Here is a 24,068-nt window from a genome sequence, read left to right as displayed (position 1 = left end):
ACATTTTGTGTGATCTAATCTGCTTTTCAAATGGAAAAGACTAGTATGATAATTTGACAGTGGTTTAATACTGAAATTAACTGAATATGCAAATGTTTGAGAGTAAGTGCTCAGTCAAACCACTTCTTAATATCTTGGCGCTTATTTCTTGGGTTTTAAATAAAAGTAGCTTGGCTTTTCTGATAGCTCAATACTTGCATCATCCCTTGGCTTAATAAGCACATCTTCTGTGACAGTATCACAGTACAACTTATTTATAAATCTGTCCTTATAACATCCATGGAATTTGCTTGTTACAAAAATGTGTTGTTGCAGTGGGTGAAGGAAAGGTTATAAAAAAAAAATATTGTAGCTAGGGATCTGAATCACTGTAGGGCTTTATACTAAAATTGCCTTGCAGGAGGTACAGCAATTCTGCACAAAGACTGCAATTTATAAATGGAAACTTTTATTCTACAGCACTTTCTCCATGCATGATTAGGCTTCTTAAAAAAAAAAAAAAAAGAAAAAAGAAAAAGGCAGCCATGGTGCAATGCTAACACTTATGAGTGATCCATGATTGATGATCCCCTAAAGGCAGTGAGAGAGAAAATTACCTCCTTCCCTCATTTAAGGACATTATTAGAAGACTCAATGAGTTCAAAGCTCAGGAAATTATGTTAAGAGGACTGAATCAGACTTTAAAAAAAATTAGGATAAATTATTTTCTCAGCAGTTCAAGGGTAAGATTTCTTTTAATGCACTGTAAAAGAAGAAGAATATTTGACACATTCTTACATGGTACTGTTAAAAAATATCTGTCACATCATTTGTGATTTACTCACACAAGTACTGTTCTCTGTGTACTAAATCAACTGCAATATGCAACCAAAGCAAATTAATACTACATTTTAAATGCTATGTGTGTTCGAGTATTTCAGTGTGAGAAGTAAAGGGATCCTTCTCTCAGTTATGAAGGTGACGTGCCGGGAAAGAACAGGATGTGTTAACACCATTCAAACATCAGTGTATTCTCCTGCAGGGTTTGAGAGCAAGACTGAGCCAGTGTCAGCTAGCAATGTACCATTCTACTGCTAGGGAGAGGGAAAATTGGAATGGTACCAAACAGATCTAAGGATGCTTCTATTCTTTTTTTTTCTTTTTTCTTTTTTTTATCCTCTGTAAATAACTTTCTTGTGGCATTGCTCTAGCATCCGTCAGGAACTGGTGAGAGGTGCAGACATGGAGTTGGGTCTGTCTTGTAAACACTACTGGGGCATCCATGGCAGCTCCTTTTAGTAGTTTCAGAAGGAAAGAAGACTCGCACAGTGTCCCTCTCTGTATCTGTCTGATCTGTGCCTGATGAATTTAGCAGTTGTTTGAATGATTCAAAATTTGGAAGAGGTCGTTGTCTCAAAGGTATTATGTTCAGCACAATTTCCAGGGGCAGAGGCATCTTCAGCTGCCTTGCAAAGGGAATGCCCACTGTAGCATGAGCTCTACCCTTACGAGGCACGCAGGAGTCTGTACATTACAAGCACTCCAAGTGGGAAGAGCATCAGCTGGAGCTGACGCTGTGAGGTGCCAGTGAATCCAGCCACAAGAGACAGCCTTAGGAAATCAGGTTTCATTGCTCTTGTTAATTTAGAATTTTGTAAGATGCAACTATCCTCACCTGAGCTGAACAAAACACAAGTTGCTGATTCCAAAGGTGTCACATTTTATCATGTCTTTAAAATAGGGGCACATTTAACTACCTACAAAATATACTTTGTTTCAACTTCTAACCAAAATCCCCTATGGGAGCAGTCTCCAAGTACGACACTAAATATCCTTAACGTGTGTCAACATTCATGGATGTTAAGCTTAAGAAAACATACACGTTGAAAACATAAATACCTTTTTAGTTAGAGTTGATCACAGTGGGATTGAAACATGTCTCTGCCCTATCACATGTCTTAGTGTGAGTTTTTAGGTGTCTTTTTATGTGATGGGAACAATTTTGAGATTTTTGTATTCAAGAGGAGAGGAAAAATATTTCTCACCTACCTCCAGACAGGAAAGTAAATTGGCAATTTTCTCATTGCAGAACCTTTACTTGATGTAATGAAGAAATAAACCCGTAAGATCCCACATTATCAACTGCCATTTAGTAAAAATAAGCACTAATAGTACATTAATGATCTAGTAAGTCTGTGCCATTTTTGAGGGGCTGCAAGCAACATTTGAGTGGCAAGAGGAATAAGAGAATAACATTATCTTTTTGTTGGCTTCTGCGCAACTTACACCTGTCTGCTTAATTGGCTTAACATCTCCCCTTCGAGGGCTTGAGATTACTTCACCAACTCAGACAAATTATCTGCATTTTAATAGTCACTTAAGCTTTAAGAATGACATGTGAATTGATTCTCTATAGTCTTGGTCAAGACTAATGCTTTCCTAATACCACGTCTTCACAGCATCATAAATACGAATTTCAATAATTTCCTTGAAGCTACCAGGCAGAGTTGAACATTTGCACTTTCGCTTTACTATATGGAAACAGATTATTTTTTTCTGTATACAAAAAGTGTCCACTCTTTCAGACTGACAACATTATTATATTTCTAGCTAGAAAAGCAACAGATCAAGAAGAATAGCAGTAATGTATCCATCTTAAAATTGCTCTCTTAATATGTTGCATCAATTGCTCTCATAAAATAGCAGCTACCTCATAGCTACCTACCATCACAGGACAGAGACTCCCCTTCACTGGAAGTGCAGCAGACAGGAAAATGGCAGTGGCTATGTCTAAATTAACTGAGCCAGAGGCACTTCTCAACTCCTGTGTATAAAGCTGCTAGACATTTTGTGACTTGTCTGGGAGAGAACCAAATGCACACCATTTCCTGTCCACCTATAGATTTGTTGTTTATTTGGGAAGGAAACAGGTGTGTAGGTGTGAAGGGAGTTGCATTTGCTCCCTAAATGAAGCCTGCTGTCGGGACAATCAGGAGCATGTCTTTGGTGCACAATTTAGATTTAGCCAGTATGTACAGACCTTCACATAGCTGATGTATCAATAAAAACATGTTTCCACATGAGCAGACTCACTGAAATTTTGGCTTAAAAAGCTCAACACAAACCACTAAAATGTCGGCTTCATCATAATTAAAAACTAATCAGGCCCATCACTGCTGAAACATCAGCTTCTCTTGTTTGTATACAGAGTACGTCATTAATTTATTTAAATGTCAGCAACAGATTTCATCAAGGTTCCCTACACTTCTTCCTGCATCCCTATGCAGGATGGGAAAAGAAGTTGTCACTGCCAGCCATCTCAGCTGGTTCAGGACAGCATACTTCAGACAAGATATTGGATACATCCTTTAAAATCTGTGAGGCTAGAGTGTTGCAGACTATTCTCTATGATGATGGCTTAGCACTTTTATGCTTGTTCAGAACACTTACAGCTTTTTTTCCCCACAGTGACATAAAAAGCATCCTGTAAAGGCCAGAATTAGCACCAGATGTGTATGCATGTGGCTGGGAGAGAAAAAGGATAATTGCATACACTTCTAAAGTAAAAAAGCATTTTTCTTCCAAGACCGAACATACTCAAGTCAGCACGTCACTCTCATTTGCTTAGCTTTGCTGCCCACTGGGACTGAGAATAGCATCCTCTTCTGTTCTGCCACAGCTTACTTTTCTTGGTTCCTAGAGGATCTGTGATTGCATGAAAGCCTGATTGTTGTTTTGTTCCAAGAAGTTTTTTGACACAAACTACATGTTAAATTAGATAAAAGGTGCAGAGAGTACAATTCGCATGAGGAGAAAAAAAGTCCCTGAAAGCATCAGATCCTTAAAAATGTAGGAAATGGAGTGTGTTAACATTATCTTTTGCATAATGAGATGTGCTTGATGTGATCGGTTAATGCATTAGCCTTTCCACCCTAGAAACCTGTGTTCAAAACCAGAATCACACAGAAATGAATTTGGTAGCTTCATACAATTTTCCACCTTACAAAAGTCACAGCACAGTCTAATCTGCCTAGATGCTAAAGAGCAGGCAACTGAAACAGCATGGAACACAGCCAGCCATCTTCTGGGCACCTACAGGGCAGTCAGGTCCCGTTAGTCCATTTCTTTCCTGTTGAGTAAGGTTGTTGCTGCAAGGTTTTTTCTTTGTTCAGCTGACATCCATGCTGCCAGTATATACTAGTTGAAAATTTGACCCTATGGTTTTGCAATATGAAAGTAATAGTCTGTTACTTAGATTTCATTTAATTATGACACAAAGAAAAATTGTATTAGCTAATTATTTTGATTACATGCTCTGAAAGCGAGAGAGAGATAGAGAGGCACCTGCCTCACTGGCGAAAAATAAATAAGCTGTGAAAAGAGGAGCCTTATTAGGATTGCTGGTTTTCATCACTGTGCTCTATTACATTATATCAAAATCAAATTGCATCAGGCTAGCAGAGCACCAGCTGACATGCACATTCAATCAGAGCCTTCCAAAGCATACTTCCATTTTATTGCATGCATTGTAGGCAGTACTTAAATATTAACCGAGTACAAATTCCACTTAAAAGCATTTTAAATATAACCCTTGACGCATTCTTTTTCAGACTTTTGACAGCAGAATAAGCCTAAGGCTTTGGGTGAGGAGGGGAGACAGCTACCCAAAGTGCTCAGTTTCTCAACTACACTGAACAAATAAGAATCAGCAAGAATTCAGTGCAAAATCCTTAGTGCTCAGGACATTAGAACACATACAGCTTGGGAGAATTAAATGTAAGCAGCCAATTCAGGATCAGACCTTCAGACACAGGTATGATTTTTTCAAATCACAGATACTTTGATTTGCATGGTAGCAGTGCACATTTACGTGTTTGTAAGCTAAGGATGAACAGTTCTCCTTTTCATTTATAAACTCTCTGAAAAGACGTCTGCATACTTGTGCAATAGTACAAGTTGTAAGAGGTTTTTTCTCCTATTCCTGACTTTTATATTGGCCAGCCTGACTGTCAGAGCAGTGCAGATCTTGGAACTGTTGCAAACAGGAGCCACAGCACTGTGAGCTTGTATTTCTTTCACTGAATATCTCTTGGGTTTTGTTTTGCTCTTAGCTGCTGAAAGGCACTGTGTTCCCCCAAAGAGGGCTATAATGAATGTCTCCCACATAGTCCAGACTCTCACCATGCCCATCTACCTGCTGACTTGTAGGTTTGATGCAGTCTTTGTTCCAAAATCACTACTCTGTCGGGGCTATGATTCAGAAGAAAACAAACCAAAACAAAACAACCAGAAAAAACCCAGAAAAAAAGCCCTGTGAGATTTTTTTAATTTAATTACATTTAATTAAGAAACATCTTTGCCTGAAATGAAGCATCCTATTAACACTGTGGCAGTGGAAGTGTTTGGTGACCGTGTGTAGGCTTCTGCACATGCACACTAGCCTCCCAGTCTGAGCAAGGAAGTGATCCGTGCCTGTCTCAGTTCTGCTCTCAGCTAGTAAAGCTACCAAACATCCCGTGTTTCTGTTCTATTCAGTGTGCTTGTGGCACTCTGGCATCCATTTGTTCATCACAAAACAGAGATCCATACTCATTCCTTCCATGTTGTAGCGGTGGACCATTCCTGCAATGCCAGGCTCCCTCTTGCTAGCTGCCTCTGGCAGTCTAGGCAGCTCAGTGGCACAGCTATAACAGGAGGTGAAAGGTGCTCCCCAAATCTTATACGATGCAGGCATTTCCCGTGGAGTTGGAGGAAATATGGTTGAGATCTTGGCACTGAAAGAGGGCTACACACCAGAGCTCTCATTTCCTGAGCAAGTTCAAGGACTAGCAAGCAATTATGTAGACAGTATCTCCCACTATCACCCTGAGACAAGTGAGTTTAGTGAAGCATTTAACCTAAGAAGAGGGATAAAGTACTTAAAGATGGAGCTCTAAGTCAGACATCTGACCTAGAGAGCAAGAGTTCACATGCAACTTAAAATATGCACCCTTCTGACGCCTAACATTTTTCTCCTCAGCGTGCTGCAGTCATGTTCCCAGTTTTAGTAGTACCTATAGTATCTTTCTGTGTCTCACCTTCAGCTTTAAGACGTCTCTCCCATACAAAAGCTACAAAGCTTTATCTCATCTACAAGTGGCTCAAGTAATCCCTATAAACTATTATCCACCTCTTGCAACAACGTCATGCAAGGATAAAGCTGTAACCCCCCAGTCAGCTTTTTATAGCTCTTTCAGCAAGTTCATTATTCTCATCACACCTCTGTGTGGGAAGCTGAGGTGCAGCAGTGTGGCATGTCATTCAGCTATGACATGTTCTCTGGATTGCCTTCCAAACCACTCTTTTTTGTCTTGAACTGTAAAAAGGCGGTGTTGGAGTTGCCTCTTAAAGTGATGATGATACTGCATTCAAAGAATAATGGTTAGTTCATGTCAGTCTAGTGCTGGACACTGCTAGAAAAAAAACCCCACTCTTTCTCTAACATCAGTTTATTCTGAGGCACCTGAACATCTGTAATAGAGAAACATTCTCCCATGAAACATTTTCCTATGAATCTTGGCATTTCGCTACTTTACACTTCAATTATTCTTGACTAAGAAATGCAACAGGAGGATTCCAGAGACCACCCAGTGGAATAAACAGCCTTTGTAAATGCAAAGACTATAAATAAGCAAGCTGATAAGAGCTGGGTACATGTCAATTTAAATGGCATTCAGCATGTGAACTTTTAATTGAGATGAAGCGTTGTGGCACAATGTATTCCATTTATTACTTTCCATTAACTTTCATGTGACCTATTTCTCTACCTCTTGACAGGTTCATCTTTCTGAGAACTTCACAGACAAAATGATATTTTCCTTTCTGTCTGCTCAACTGTGATCTCAGTTTGAAACATCACTTAGCATTCACCACTAACTAAAAGAAATAATGCCAAAGGCATTAAACATTGCTCCTCTTATTTAATTTTCCTTCTGTTTCTTAACCCTACTTATCTTAAAGTCTGGAAAAAGTATTTGGTGATCAATCTTCACGGTTTACTTTTTGGCCAATTAAAATTAAAGAGATGTCTTGCAGTTACTAATTGGTGAAAGAATAGGAAGCAAGAAATACTAGAAACTATTGTTAACCTTAGTCCTTAAAAAGAATACGGGCATACATTTTAAAAGTTATTAGCAATTACAGATCATAGTCACCAACTTTCAGATTGAAAGTAATATTTTTATCTACACAATTTCTATCTTGTTTACTTGATTCCTACTATAAAGGCAGCAAGAATGTAATTTCAATGGGTTTGCCTCTAATACAGATTTCTGGTAATTCTTACTATGTCCTTGCTGAATTTCATCTTCCTGAAGTGAGTGGGGATTCAGCTAAATAGTGGCTGCTCTGGACCTTCATTTTTTTTGTACAAAACAGTTTCAAGTCCTGCTTAAAAATCTAGTGGTATAATATGCTCATAACAGAGGGTTTATGAGCATGTTCGTTCTTGGGGCCACTGCTGTCCAGGTCAAACGAGTGGAGACCACTAGACTCCAATGCAGACCAACCAGACAGTAAGGATCTATATATCTGTGAGGAAAGGGAGAAAACCAAGGTCTTTCCTTTCTAAGCCACGTACAACTGGTGGATAAACCACCTTGTTAGGCAAAACTCTAGAGTTTTTATTTCTCTAGTGTTGCAAGCCACACAGCTACAGCCGTACTGTAACTAACAGTGATTTATTTATCAAAATCAAGATAGGTTTTTGTATTTCCTATGGAAAAGACACCAATATGGTTCACTCATTTACCATCCAGTTTATGTTTCATCACTAGCAATGGTGGTAGATTAAGTTTTTAATTAATTTATTGAATCTGTATAGAGCCACAAATCCAATATTGAAAGTATTTATGAACAGTGTCATTTTAAGAACTGATTTTGAATAAGTGGGGACTAAATATTTTTAGGATGTTCATACTAGTTTACAGCAGTTACAGGGTAGGTTACATTCATGCTTGAATGCATTTCCTATATGAAATAAGTCTCTTAATAAAAATTGGCGCTAGAGTATTCTTAAACTACTGGGAAAAGTATTTTGATATGTGCAAAATGAAAGTGGTCATTTATGTAGTAGAAATAGAATACCTATTTGCTGCTGAGGTTGGTACCTGGAACATGTAAATGCAGATTTAGCTAAGCAGAAAAATAATTTCTAGTGTATGATGGATTAGGAAAGTTATCTGAGTATGCTGAACTTATTTAACTAATTTTATAGTTTGATAAAAACATTTGTTTAGTTTCATTTAGTAAAACTTATTTAAATCTCCAGTGTCCCATCCAGAAAATGGCACAGATACTTTATGTAGCATCCCTTCCACACAAACCTAAGGTTATTGTAAATTGTTATCCTCATGCTTATTAAGAGACAAGCTGGCTATTTACCTTTGGTCAGAGAGTTCCCAAGAGCTAACATGAGGATTAAAACTGGTATGTCAAATACCAAAGAGTGAATTCCAAGCCTCCAACATCCTCTGCATGAAAGATTATCTGCATCCTCTATAAGCTTTTAATCTGCAGCCCAGGAAGTCATCAGTTTAAATTCCCATATTGAAATAAACCAAAAAATACTGACATTGTCTTGCTATCTGATTTTTTTTTTTACTTAGCCTTTGTCTCCTGAAAATCTCTTCTTCTTTCCCCAATCACATAGTATAGCAGCTCTTGATTTCCTTACTCCAAAGTCTTTGCTTGGTTTTGCTGCAAGATAACTTCACTCTGAGTTGTAAAAGGAATAGAGCTGAATGTTGCCATTTTGATTTACTGAGAAAAGGGTTAGACCCTAGCGGTTAGTTTCTGCCTCCACAGCAGAGCATGTGGTGTAGGTAAGATCTTCCCAGAGGTACAAACAGAGGTAGTTAAAAGTGCTGCAAGAGTGCAGCAGCCATTGCATGCCCGAAGCATGTTTTTTCCAAGAAGTACATGTTTCTTGTCCCTGAGTTGATATGTGCTCTGCAGCCAGGAGCAAATGGAAGCATGACTTGCTGTATGGTCAAGGCTGAGAGACTGATATTAAGAATTCTGTGTGAAGGAGCAGATAGTCCATGAAAATACCAAAATACTCACTTTTCAGGAAAAAATGGATTCAAGTTTCATGATTTCAATTGGATATTTTTGCTCCTCTGAGGCATGTAACCCCTCCCTTGAGAAGGGAACATCCACCACATCCTATTCTATCATACCTAGGTCTAATTGTTACTTGGAAAATGAAAGAGGAAGCAGGGACTGTGGTCTGTGCTTCGGGGCTGCTTGCTTGTCAGACGCAGTAATACATGAGGTAGATAATTGAGACGATGGCTAATTGAGATGGTGGCGGAAGCACTGCTGAAGGAGACTGCGTTATACCAGATATTTTTTTTTGGACAGGTTGCTGTCTGGAGACCTTACTTAATGCCACCAACCTCAGACTTGAAAGCAGTGGCTACTGCTTTATCAAGTTGTTGCTTGATCCTTTATAAACAGCAAAAAGGTCACAGCCTTTTCTTCTAATGTAAACATCTTTAGTAGGCATTTATGCATTTTTTTGTTCCTCAGTTTGTTATTTAATAACTTGTAACTACTAGGCAATCAAAACTGAAGTGGAATCGTGGAGACATGGTGAATATGGAACCCCAAATGTTACTTGATAGTATATATACATTGCATCATCGCATGCATTGATAGGTGTTACACGTAAACCGTTTCCTTCTGTTTGGTTCATGTTCTAGGCAGCTTAGGATATAACTTCTCAGACAATTTAAATTCCTAATTAAATGTGCTCATTATTTCAGTTTATTTACCTACTTCAATAAACATCTGCCTAAATTGTGAAGTGTGAGAGAAGTTAAAGTTTACTGCTAATTAATTTTTAAGACAAGAGAACTACCTAACGTAGTCTTAAGTAAGGCTTATAGTAGAGCAATGACACTCTGATTAAGTAACTAGTGAGTTCCTATTTGCCACCGTTAGCATATTTGTAATTAACAAACAAAATTTCATCTCCCACCTTCTCCAATTGACTTACAGGGTTGTATACTCCTGACTTGAAAACATCTTTGAAAATCAGGTCTTCTTCAGAAGAGTCCTACAAATCCTTGTATTTTGTCACTACCTCTCACACATTTCCCACTTCAGTTACCATCTGTAGCTATCACACCATGTCAACAATGCGCCCTTTCTCACCAGGTGTGAAAAGCATTACTATTCATGTTCTTTATTTTCTTAATTACATCTTGCACTTCTACTTACTCTGCCTCAGGTATCTTAAGTATTAATCACTTCACAGTCACTTGTGCTAACCTGAATTTGGCTATCCACTTACCTCCCTATCATCAACAAACCAAAATGAGCTGATTACACATTTGAAAGCAGACTAGCATGCTGTTTTTTCACTATGATACAGGGGTTTTTTTGAATGTACAAAGCAGTCTCAATCTTCCATTCATTTCCTCTCCTCAGACATTTTTCACTGTATTAACTTGTCCAGTAGGCATGCAATCAACAATATTCTTTGTAAAATTACTTGCAGTCTCTCTGGAATGGCTGTTATTAACCCTCTCCAGGCTTATTTTATTTCGTTAAACTTGTTTCACATTTTCTTCTCTTGGAAACAGCAGTAATTCCCTCGATTATTCACTGAAATATTGCTAGGAAGCCTTCAGTTTATACTCTTGTACCGTAACACATGGATTCTAAATGGGTTAAGTTTAGGAAACAGCAGAAAGAGACTTTTTCCTGAGCTACTTAAGCTGTTGCAATTTGCTGACAGCATTGGAAGTAGGAAGAGATGATGGGATGACTCATTTTATTATGCTGGGTACTGAACTGATGCAGCACTGGAGAGATGAGATCTGCTTATTAAACTGAATTGGCTGGAGTCTGCTTTTCGGGGTAGAGTGTTGGTTTATCTTCACTGCCCCCAGGAGGTTTGAAAGTCTTCATAGCAGACAGTATGTTTACCTGCCAGTTCTCACACAAACATACACTTATTATTATGTTAACATTAGCAAACAGTGCTCTAGGCACTGCTATGGACTATCATTCCTGGGTTTTTGCCTACTTTTATTTGCCACTCAGCTTTTTAACAGGATATATTTTATCAGCTTTCTGGAAACCTGTGTTTAACAGTATGTTGCAATATTCCTTCTAGGTCAAGAAGATAGCTTTGCACACTTTAGATGTGTATTGGGGGGTAGCAATGAGAATGAGCAGAAGTCTACAACACATGACCTTCAAAGAAAGACCAAGTGAATTGGTATTACTGAGAGTAAAAAGCAGAAGACTGAACAGAGCTAAATTAACAGTCTTCAAGTACATAAAAGGCTGCTTCAGAAAGAAAAAGAATGATCTGTTCTCTCTGTCCATGGTAAATCGGTAAAGAAATATTGAGCTAAAGCTGCAGCAAGAAGATTTGCTCTAAGTCCTAATGTGACATTGGCATACACAAGAAGATAATTATCACCTGCTCTGTAATGGCTCAGCCATTCTAGCCAGGTTCTTCAGGGTTTGCAGGCTGGTTCTGTGGAATATATTACTATAGCAGTTCTTTTTTGTTATTTCAATTTTAAAAGCTCTTTGACCTTTTAATTAAATTGTGGCCCTGTTTTATTAGGTGTCCTGTAAGCACAAAAGCAGTCCCTGCCCTGAAGTGACAGTTGAGAGAGTATTAAAAACCATTATCATTGATTTTTTGTTTTGTAGTAACAAATAAAAATGCCAGGCATGGCTTCAACTCCTCTGTGTAAGACAGAATGTATATATCTGACCATCACAGCTAGCCAAGGGCATTACAGCTAAAAGGTTTTCTGTTCTGCAGTGGTATAGAACAAGGTCTCTTCCGGTTCTTAGGCCACCATTGCTCATGATGTGGAGTAATGTAGCTGCAACAATTGGTGATCCTATTTTAGGCTTTGTCTTCCATAAAGCTTTTAATTAATTAATTTTTAATTTTTCCTTTGGACAGCCCTGTGAAAAATCTATTGGTTACAACATATCCATGCAACAAGAATAAGTCTCCATTCTGTTGCCACTCAGAATGGAAAAGATGCAAATTTTAAAACTACACAAAGCCACTCATAATTTAAGTAGCTTCTTAAGATGCTTCTTACCATTTCTTGACATCTGTTTGGTTATATTTCAGCTAAGTGTTGAAGACCCACAGCGAAAATTATTCATCTTTGTTTAAAGGGAGACAATTTAATCAGAATAAGTCTTTTATTTTTGTAAATAAGGAATTTTACTGTATAGAGGATTGAATGAGAAGATTATCAAGTGCTTTGGCTAAGAAGTTGAATGCAGAGTAGTAATAAGTCATCATTGCTGAGATATTAAAAAAAAGGTGTCACCATCATGCTTTCCACTTATACAGCATCTCTTGTGTAAGTCTTGAAGTGCTGAAAAAAGTATTCAAGAAGCCCTGCAAGAGAGATGAGTATTAAGAATCTCCCATAATACAGAGACAACAAATATACTCTTAGCCTTGACAAGAACTTGTAAAGACACACAGAAGTTCTTACTCATGTTCTGGTCAGTGAGGAACACAAGATCTACTAAAAACATTCTCACTTATATTCTTGAACACCCATTGCTCTGATTTTTCTTTCAGAAAGTTGGTTGCTCTTCTACTAATGTATGAAACTCTAAATGAAACATTAACACTTTTTCTAATGTAACTTGATGGAGAGGATTTGTGAGTGACTGAATTACAGCAATGATATGCAATGGCTGCATTCAGAAATGTTTAATCTTTCAGGGACATAACTGGTTCTACTGTAATTTCTTGTCTAAGTGTAAGGAAATAGATGACATTTTTTCCGAAGTCAAAGATATTTGTTAGGTTAACACCATAAAACTGTATTTACCATGAGGAGGAGAGCTAGTTCCGTAAAGTTTGATACTAGAAAAGATTAAAAAAATACTTTAGACTGTGGAATAAAATTTCTTCCCCTCTGCAGGTTGTTATTATCTAAGACACTCCTAAATGACTCATGCTCCAGAATAATCAGTGTCTGGAGGTAAGTTTTAAGGCTCCTTTTGCAAGATGTGGATGCTTTTAAATTCTACAGACCTTGAAATACATGGGTTATTCTTACAATACTTATGCTATATGCAAAAGATTGAGTGAGGAAATAACAGGCTTCCTTGCTTCATTTATTCTGAGAAGGCAACTCATTTCAGCTGTAAATCTGTTCTTGTATGACTGATGTTTAAATTGACTAGTGCTAAAAGAGAAATATATGTCATCTACTCCTGATATTAACTCAGTTTGATTTTAGAATTAGGTCAATGCTTGATTTTTTTTGATTGTTAACTGGAACAAACAAGTACTTAATGAGCAAAAGAATGAAAAAAAATCTGTTTCTAGATGTAAATTTTGTGCTTGTTTGACTGTAGTTTCTAAGGAAGTGCTGACGCTAGTCTGAAGGTTTTTATTTCATCCTAGCATTTATAAGCTGTCCATATTAATATAGAGGATTTTGTCATGGGGCTGCACGACAGGATATAAACTGTATTTATTCCATTTACAGGTAACACAGCACTAAAAGGGACCAAAGAGAAATCAGAGAGAAAATGAGAATCTGGAAAGATCATGACAAAACACAAGAGTGACTTGCAAAAGTGAGATGCAGCTGAGTAAGGGCAAGGAAAGGTTCTACACTTACACAAGGAGAATCAGCTACATAAGCACAGGATAGATTTGGTTGTTAGTGACAGCTCTGCAGAAGAGAACCTGGCAGTTCTAGTAGATCACGTGCTGATCATAAGGCAACAGTTGCAAAAAAGGAAGATGCCCTAGTACAATGTAAGACAGGAACCTGCCTTGGAAGGCACATCAGCCTCTCTTTCTGATCTACTCAACATTCATTAGATCCAAGCTGGAGTACTGTGTCAAATTTGATCACGACTCTTCTGAAAGGTGGACAAATTGAAGTCAGTCCAGTGAAGAAGAGTAAGGATAATGAGGAGTTTGAAAACACAGCCTCAGAGAAATGTGGAAAGGAGAGAGGAGAGGGGAGACATAAAGGCTGCTGCAGGGAGAAAGGATGTAATCTGCTCTCCATATCTTTTGTGAATATAACTGATAGGCTTGAATTACAGTCAGAGAGATGTAAACTGGGCATTGGAAAAAGTTTCCAGCACTAAAGCTTACAAAGCACTGTAAATAGACTGCCTAATGTTGTTATGGAATTGCTTGTTTTGCAGTTTTTAAAGAATTGGTTAGACAATAACCATCAGGAATGTTGTACACAGAATGGATCCTTCTCAGGGCCTGGGAGATGGAATAGCACCTCTGCTGAAGCTGTTCTTTTTATGTTTCAGGATGGCTTTGTACCTGAATGGTCCTATGGGCACTTCATTACAGCGATAGATGTATGTTATAGCCAACATGTTCAAATGTAGATATTCAATCTCAGGCATGTATATAACAGCATTCTCAGTCACCCACATACACGACTTAATTCTCTAAAGTTCTGAAGGTGCACAGCTTGTTTTTAAGTTCCACACATGCTATAGATACAGAAGAACATAAATACCAACATGGCTTCATACTTCAGTTTCCTGTCTGACTGCACCAGATGCTCCAATGCAGATTCATGAGACCCTAAGTTAGGCAACGATAGGATAATCTGCAATAGATTTCCTTCTAATACCTACTAGCAAAGATTGGCTTAAACTCTCAAGCATGCAGTTTAGTGCTTCTTCCAGCTTATGTATTAATAGAGATCATTTAAATTCCAGATGGTATTGTTAGCCTTTTAAATGTTCGGTCACTTTTTATGTCATTGGTTTTTGAACTGTAGCCACAGTCTTCACGGTTCAATTGCATGTGTTGTGAAAAGTAGTTCTGTAGTATCTTTTTGGAAGTGTCTAGAAGAACTGGTGGATATTTTTGCTGCTGCTGTTAACATTGACTTGTCTTAACAAAACATTCCAGCTGTCATGAAAATCTCTTAGGTGGAGACTGAATTTTCTGGAAACAAACAGTCCCACCCTAGAGCAGCCAGTAAGCCAGAAACTGACATGGCTATCTGAATTAACACTGAATGAAAACCTGGGGCTTTTATGTCCCAGGTGAGTTCCATAATTGCTTGCAGTCCATTTAAAAACTAACAGCAGCTGTTCCATAGTGCATTGCTATGCACTATATTCATTATGCTAGAGATAGCTTCTATACTTTATCATTTGAGGAACTAGATTGGAGTATGTAAAATGAAGGCTTGGGTCTCTACTGCAAGCCAGGAAATGCAAACTAAAGATTAATTTTTTTATTTGCTAGGTGAGCACCTTAGTACTCAAGATCTTAGCATTTCTAGATAGCTTACTCTGTTAAATGCTGTCCTCTTCTCCCTGTCAGAATAAATATGGAACACAGAGTCATGTGAGGAAAATAAGTGTGGGGTTTTTCTTGCCTTTTGGAACAAAAAAATATTTTTTAAATCCATAAAGGCAATTGTTTTGCCTGTCAGTGATAGGAAATGGTACTTCAGACTGCAATCCAGATAATGCCTCACACTGTTGTGTGTTGTTTCCGTACTGTTGTCAATTCCTTATTCTCATTTCTTTGTCTTCCTTTTTTTCTCTTCTCTAGCCTTTCCTTGTATGAAGATGGAGAGCCACCATCTTCCATGCAAACTGTCAGCAAGTTCCATTCTCAGAAGCTTGAGTTGACCAATGTCAGGTGAGTAAGAAGTTTCCCCCTCTCTCCCATCTGTATTAGGCTGCATTTAGCAGAACTGAAGTTCTTTTGACACCTTGCCATCTACCAGAAGGTCCAGGGCTGAAGTACTTGCCCTTTAGTTTCCATTCTGTGTAGGTACAAGCATGCCATTGCCATTGAAGTGTATAAAGCAGATATTGAAGAGACATTGTGTCTTTCCCCCACCCACAACTCCCTTCTCACAGCAAGCACATAAGCAAGCTTTAAGATATAAATGCCATTCACTTGTTCTCTTGAGATGCTAGTAAAAGCACATGTATGGTCTCTTGAGTGACTGAAATACAAAGGTGCAGTAGAGCTGGAGGAAAGGGGTGTGAGTGTTCACATCACCTGGCCTGCATTTTATGATTCTCAACACCCAACATGTGCCTAACACATTGAGCTTTGCTGGCAGGCTGTCTCCTTTTCAAATGGAAAACTATGACCCCACTCGTGAGCGCTGCTCTGTGAAATTCTAACCTCTGAGTGATGAAATCCCTTTTGTTCTCTTCTAAGTCTTTTCTCAAAGGGTTATATAACCTCTGCACTAAACCAGTTTTGGAACACTTAATTCTGCATTCAGAATGCCCTACCTTTTATGCCTGACTACTTTCATTAAAGTGTCAGACAGGTTTGGAAAGGCCACTTGTGCAATAAGAACAGGGTAAGATGCAACAAAATGGTTTGCTCTGGTCCAAGCTTATGACAGATGCTGCAGCAACAGTCATAAATCTGATATTGTTGGATGTCCTTTGCTAGAGTTATGTGGTTCAAACCATCATCCCTTGTTGCTGGAGAGTTCAGAAGCATGCTTTATCATTGTAGTGCTTTATCATTTTGTAAAACATTAACATAAGACTGTTAAAATTCAAAAGCATCACATTAATATGGGGTAAATCACCTAGTCTGGAGCCTTTAAGGCAGGCTGTGAATTATTCAATACCATGATAGATTTAGCCAGCACAACACAGCAAGTCACTGATTAGCCCCAGGATAAATTTTGAGAGGTCATTAAGATCAACATATTCCTTTAAATGTACCCTGCGTGTCTGACTGCATGTGAAAGGGGAAAAAGAAGAAAAAGAAATCCTAAGTCTTAGGAAGGACAATCAAAGAGATTCCAGTCTTACAGGTTGTAATAAAACATGGCTGATACCAGACTCGGCTGAAACAGCCTGGAGGCAAAACCACCTCTTGTGTTGTCCTGTTTACAGCAACAATTAGTAGAATGGAGTTTCCAATAAGGGATGTGAGTATGAATCCCTGATAACTGAGTGTCAGAGACCATTTATCAAACACCAGGTAAATAAACAAAGTAAGTAAACAAACCTGCTTCCAGTGGAGCTGCTTCAAACAAAATGGAAAGCAAACACAGTTTCAGCAATATCCACTCATCACTAACTCATGCACACCGATCTTGTCAGTATTTGTAGAGGAAAAAGAACATAAAACCAAAATATACCTAGGGTATTTGTATGCTCATTTAATTGGCTTTTTTTTTCTTTAATCACAGATATCAGGTAGTGTCTTTCAGTCTCTAATTAGAAATACCACCAACCAGGGTGAGCATTTGGTCCTGTTAATCTGACCAGGAGATGCATTACAATTAGTTTTGGCTGCATGTTGCCTGTCCTGTTTGCTTCTAGCACAGAAAGGAGTGTGTACCCACAAATGTGTTTAATCAGGTATAGGACCTTCTTGCTGCTGCATGTGTAATCAACTTCTGCTATTAAGGCTCCTCTGGGAGCTGGTAAATGAGTAGCATATGTAATTTCTTCATTAGCATACCTGTTTACTCCCAGCTGTGCTTTGAAGTAGATTGGGGCAGGCTTCCTGTCCAGCAAACTCTGTTCCTAGACTGGATCCATCACAATGGTAAGTACCAATCTTATGAAACTTAGGTAACCTGTAGTTGTTTATATATGTTCTGGCTCCTGTCTATCATGAAAGGGGAATATCTTTAGAGAGCTCAAGAACATATTTCTAGGGTTTGTGCCTTGGAGGTTATCACATGAAGTTCTGCTGCAGAGCGCTTAAACTCCCTTTAGGATGGTGTCTGTGCACTACTTAGTTAAATGCGCAGATCTGAGATCCTTACCACAGCTCCTTTCCTGCCCTCCCACATGTAAATGTATACTTGGAGAATATTGGTAAGTCATCTATTGGCTTTTAAAGTGCTGGTGGACTGAATGCATGTAATATCTTTACACAGATTCCTGAGGCAACTTTAATACCCAGGTATATTGAAAGGTCAAGGTGAAAAGACCTTGTGTGTTGAAGAAAGCCTGTTCTTTGGCTCTGACCCACAGCTCTGGCACCTCTTTACAAAAGCGTTAGGGAAGACAGTGAACTTGCTAAGCTACCAGGCAAATTTTGCAACTTACCATTTTGCAATAGTCTTCCCATAAACACCCATTTCCTTATGTTTGCTGCTTCTTTATTCACTTTCAGAGCTGTATAGCAAAGCGGATTTCTTAATAGAGCTCTTCCTTCAGCTGCACTTGGGCTCCTTTTTTTAATGTTGTTGCTCTAAATTTTCTAGTAGCCACAAAGCTGTCTGTGATGCCTTTCCCTGGAAAGGCTTTATGTTCACAGGCACTGTGTGCAGCTGCTACAGTGGCATGAAACCTTTGAGAAGGTAGTCCTGGAAGGTTTTCAGATAGTTCCTAACTGTGCTCCTGAGGCATTGGAACAACATGACTGGCTTTTTATGGCATAAATTACAGAAGTGACATGAAAACAGATGAGTTTATTAAAACAGAGCGAATCACTGGTGACATTTAAGTCTAATTAAGTCAGGCTACTCGGCTTAATGATTTTGTTCCAGAGGAGGTAACTATTTTGGAATTTATAATGTTTAACACAGATCTTCTGAAATAGAGTATTGTACCTAGGGGTGCCATTATCAGGGTCTGTAATAGCAAATGCTTTCACTTAAAAGGCTGCGCCAAGTTAAATCACAGTAAAATTTATCCCAGCCATTTGATAATTCTATCCCAAAATGTTGCCATGGTTGAATAAACAGTTAGGGGTGGGAGGAGGGCAGTGAATATTCACAATGGCAAGGTGAGTCTATTTGTAGTCTGGAATAAGATGGGTAAAGCAAAAAAGGTAGTTTTCGTCCTCACATATGAAAATGCCCTGTAGTTTTATGTTCAAAAAAATACAAAAGTGAAACGTTTATTTCTGTCTCAGTAACAGAAGTACCCCAAATTAAGGGGAAAGCTGCTAGATGCTGTCCCTCTCTGTGATGTAGTCCATGTATTTAAAAATATAAACTCCTGTTAAACGTTCACCAGTGCTCTGGCTGGCTTTTCTTCTCTACTGGGCTGCAGCATTTCTGTCTCTGTACAGCCAAGACACAGAGTTGTAATTAATTTTGATTTGCAGTCTTTGCCTGCAGCTTAATAGTTCAAGGATATTTTGTTGTGTAAACTAGATATTACTCCTCTGACATAGCTGCTGTTATACAGACAACCTCCCTGGAAATTAATCCTTAGACTCCTTCCTTCAGCATTTAATATGACTGGCTGCTTGCTGCTCAGGCACTTGAATAGAAAATGCTGCTTATTTCTTCAGCAGACTGTGTTTAAATAGCCCTGTTATCACTGATGGCAGGCAGTGCTCAGAGGGGCCAGTACATGCCCGTATGCCATATCTGCACCTTCTGGGATTTCCAGAAGTCATATCTTCATCTATGTATTAGATAGATTGCATATCCCCCACTGCCTCTGCTACCCTGCAGTCAGGACAACGTTGCTACTTGGCAACAAGAAAGTTCTTGACCCAGATCCTGCGGGGGCAGTTGTTTGGTTTGGTTTTTTGTTTTCTTATTTTTTAGGGTGGGTTTTTCTGATGGCACTAAACATAGCAGAAAGCAGAACTATAGATCTTAGCACTTGAAATGTTTTTTGATGACTGCACAGAGGAAGAATTGTATCTGTAATGTGCCTGTCATCAAAGGGCACCTTTGCAAGTCTTTCACTTGCTGAAGTTCTTTGAATCCTCTTGGGAAAGGTGTAGCAGGGTGGTATGAAGGCTCTGAAATGCTCCCTGGCAAAGCTCATTTCTAACCACAGATTTCTGTGCAGAGTGATTGGCCATGTTTAGGTTCCTCAGTTCAAGTAGTTAAAAACTGTCATAATGAATGCAGATAGAATCCCATGGACAAAATACACGTACATTTTTGCATGCCCTTTTGTCTGCAAGGTTATCATCCTTCCTATTTTGATTTGAACAGTATCAGTACCTCAAATTGCACCTTGTTACTATGGCTGTGTTACAAGAAGCAACTGGCACTGGACTCCAAAACATGAAGTGATGTGCTCAGTATGTTACAAATATTAAGTTCTTACTTAGGCAATAGTGACCTAAGTACAAAACCAAAATAAGATAAAATCCCCAAACCAAAATCAGTAAACAGACACAAAAATCCTACATGCAGATAAATAAATAATTGCTATTTCAGATCTATTTCACTACATCTGCAATATGTGGATACAGCTATCACTTTTTTTTTTTTTTGCCACATGGAGGGTTGTCATCTGTTGTGTCCTTGCTTCACTGTAAAATTACACTGGATCTGCCAAATCATACATGCAATATTAAACACCACAGGCAATGGATTCGTACGCAGCAAATGTTATGTAAACTGTTGAGATAATTCTAAGTCCTAATTTATGTCACTAAACAAATCTTCTGTGTTTGTTCCTCCAGCTAACTTTACCGCTCACAGGGTTTGTTTATTGTTTCAATCAAGAACCTATGAACTACAATCCTTTTCTAAAGCCGGCAGGGCATTGTTAAATGGACCTCACTCAGAGGAATGGACTTTTATTTAGTTGCAGTGCATATAATCTACATATTCTGTTGCCTGTAAATGCCGCTCCGTTGCTAGACTTTGTCGCACACAGAGAAACATACAGTGAAGGGTAATCATCTAGCTTGATAGTCCAGGAGAGAGGCATAACCACAAGTGGTTAATATAGAAATAACCAAACTTGTTTACACAGAGGGCTATACTGGCCAGCTGCCAGGATTCCAAGGACTACACTTGATTTATATAGATACTTGCATAGTCTTATAAGCTAGAATAAATTTTGCCAAAATTAGCAACTTTATTGCAAGTGGAAATAAAAGTATTACTACCACGGCAATTAAAAGCTGCAGATTATTTATTTTGCCTTCCTTGTAGATACAGCAGCTGTTTCTTGTTTTGTTGGGCATGCTTAACTTCACATTTTCTTTTTACATTTAGCAAGCTGGGTGTCTGGGACACTGGTTGGCCACATGGCCAGATACTGAGAACAGGCTTCTTCCTTTCAAATTCATGCAAGTCCTATCATAGTGTTATCATTATCTAAAAAGACAATGGAGAGAAAGAAGGCACAGCACCCTTCAGGATTCATGATGCTGCAAAGGCTAGACTGTTTGTCATGTTCGGACAATCATATGATAATACAGGAGGTCTCTAGTCCAACCTCCTGCTCAAAGCAGGGCCAACTATGGGACCAGACCAGGTTGCTCAGTCTGTTGGAGATCTCCAAGGCTGGAGACTGCACAGCCTCTGTAAGCAACCTGTTCCCCTGCTTGCCTGTCCTCACGAGAAAAGCTTTTCCTTATAGCTGATCTGAACTTCTCTTGTTTCAGTTTATGCCTGTTGCCTCTTGTCCTCCCACCATGCACCACTGTGAAGAGCCTGGCTTCACCTTGATAACCCCCGTGTAGGTACTGGCAGGCTGCTGTCACATTCTCCCTAAAATCATACCTTCTCAAGCTGGAACAAGACTTGATCTCTCAGCCTCTCCTCATAGGGCAAGAAAGAGTTCCAGCCTGCAACCACCTTGGCGGCTCTCCACTGAACGTACTCCAGGTTATCAATGAGACCTCTGAAACTGGACACAGTATCTAGATGTGAACTAATGAGTAGCGGGGGTGTCAATCTACTGGATGTGTTCCTTTTCAAACAGCCCAGGATGCTGTTGTCCTTCCTTGCTGCCAGGCAAACAACTGGGTCATGTTCAGCTCACTGCTCATCACAACCCCCAAGTTCTTCGCAGCAGAACTGCTTCCCACTAGTCAGTTCCTGCTGTGTCTTGATGCTAAGTCTCTTCCTTCCCAGGGGAAGGACTTTGGAGTTGTACCTCTTGCATTTCATAAGGTTGCTGTCAGCCCATTCATTCCTTTAGTCTGCGTAGGCCTCTGTGAATGGCAGCTCTACCCTCAAGCACGGCTCTCCTGCTTAAGGAAGAACTCACCTTCTCACCTCCCCTGCCAGGTTTGGTGTTATCTGCAAACTTGCCAGTGTGCCCTCCATCACCACCTCTAGGTCATTTATAAAGATGTCAAACAGGATGGGTCCCAGGATTGACACTTGCAGTACTGCACTAGCCACCAGGCTTTGGGTAGTGTACGTCCCATTAATCGCTATCCCGAGCCTAATCATCCAACTAGTTATTTACCCATCTTGTTGTTCACCCATTCAAACCATAACATCTTGCAAGAATATATTGTAGGAGACAGTGTCAGAAGCCATGCTAAAGTTGAGGTGTCAGCCATTTCTCTCCTGTTTGTCCACAGATCCAGGCATTGCAGCACAGAAGGTTGGTCAGATGTGACTTAGTCTTGTTCAATCCAGACTGTTCCTAATCATTTCTCCCCGATGTACCCAGAAATGTGTTTCAAGAGGAATTGTTTTTTCCCAGGGAGCAAAGTGGGGTTGACTGGATGGTTGTTCTCTGGATTATTCTTTTGGCGTCTTCTGATGAGAGGTGTATAATTTGCTTTTCTTCAGCCACCTGGGCTCTCTCCTGATTTCCATGACCTTTCATAGATGATTGAGAGTGGCCCTGCCAGGTTTTTAGCCAGTTTCCTGACCACCCTTGGGTATAGCCTGCCAGGTACTATGGTCTTTCATGGGCCAAGTTCTCTCAAGTAATCCTCATTTTCTACTGGTAGTTCCTATCCTTGAAACTTTTTTTTTTTTTTTTTTTTTTTAAACAGAGAAGCCTGGGAAATCTTGTTTGTGAGGACGGAAGCAAAGAAGACATTGAGTAATTCAGCCATATCTGTGCTTGCTGTCACACCCACCGTGTAACAATGATCCCACAGTTTCCCTGTTTGTCCTTTTCATACTAAGGGCTCTTGTTGCCCTTGATAACCCTTACAGGTGTCAACTTTGGGTAAGCTTTCACTTTCCTAGCGTTGTCCCTGCATGCCCAGAAAATATTTATATATTCATTCTTTATAGCCTGTCCCTGCTTCCATCTCCTTTATGCTGCCTTTTCACACTGAAGCTTTATCTCAAGTTCCCTGCTTAGTCAACAGAGTCTCCTGTAGCATCTACTTGTCTTCCTGAATATCAGGGTAGATCATTCTTGCACTTGGAGGATGCTGTCCTTGAAGACCTGCCAGCTTCCCAGAGATCCTTGGCCCTTCAGAGCTGCCTCCTATGGGAACCTGCTTACAGTCCCCTGAATAAACTGAATTCTGCTCACCTGAGGTCCACCTGAATACTCTGCTACTGTCATTCCTTACACCTGTCAGGATCTTGATCTTCACTATTCCATGGCTGCTACTGCCAAAGCTACTGTTGATTATCATATCTCCACCTAGTTCTTCCTTGTCCGTGACTAGTAGATCCAGCTGGGTGTCACCTTTGGCTGGCCCATGCTGTATTGGTGTCAAGAAGGCACCTTTGGTTCCACAGATTCATTCTGCTGGGATACTGCATCTGTTTTGTTGCTCAGTCAACAAAATGATGACTCTTGCTCAGTCATCATCTTCAGTGTCTGAAGCACTCAGATTTATCCAAACTGATTTTTTTTCTTTGTTTGTTTTCCAGAAGATTTTTCTCTGTTAGAACTCTGATGTAACTTTGCTGTAGTTGGGTAGACATTTAGCAGTCAGATTGGTACAGCTGTGTCCTAATGAATCCTGCCAGACCTAAACTAGATCTGTGACCAGCTGTACACAGCAGTCTCCTCTATTTGGATGCCTTAATGACCACCTTAATCCCCAGGACACAGATGCAGCCCCCATGCTGCCAATAGTCATCCCTATTATAGAGTGTTCTTGTTAGATTCTGAGGGCAGAAACTGGTGGCTTGGAGAATGTATATGAGGTTTTTCTGACTTTTAAAATGGCAGTATGATTTCATCCAGACAGAACATTCTCTGCATCTGACTCTGAGGAGCAACCTCTTTCAAAGATGCCATGCATTTCTATTGCTTGCGGTGCCCTCCATGGAGAGGAAAAAGCTCTGAGTAATCCCAGAACACAAGGATAGTAGAGAGTCCTCTTATAAAGACTTGGCATTATCTGTAGAAGATGGTGGATGTCTTAAACATAGGCAAAGACTTTTAGAACTTTCTACACC

General features: G+C 39.4%; 1 long non-coding RNA gene across 1 annotated transcript in view; it reads left to right on the top strand.

Annotated features, from left to right (window-relative positions):
- Positions 1 to 24,068, top strand: part of LOC114011939 (uncharacterized) — a 76,508-nt gene that overhangs the window by 41,324 nt on the left and 11,116 nt on the right. Inside the window, exons 4-7 of the long non-coding RNA XR_008746631.1 lie at positions 4,590 to 4,792; positions 12,948 to 13,007; positions 13,521 to 13,611; positions 15,584 to 15,673. This is a non-coding gene — a long non-coding RNA (uncharacterized LOC114011939). The remainder of the gene's footprint in view (positions 1 to 4,589; positions 4,793 to 12,947; positions 13,008 to 13,520; positions 13,612 to 15,583; positions 15,674 to 24,068) is intronic.

The sequence above is a fragment of the Falco peregrinus genome, chromosome 3 (assembly GCF_023634155.1).
Source record: "Falco peregrinus isolate bFalPer1 chromosome 3, bFalPer1.pri, whole genome shotgun sequence".
Taxonomy (NCBI): Eukaryota; Metazoa; Chordata; class Aves; order Falconiformes; family Falconidae; genus Falco; species Falco peregrinus.
This window is presented reverse-complemented; position numbering and strand designations above follow the sequence as displayed.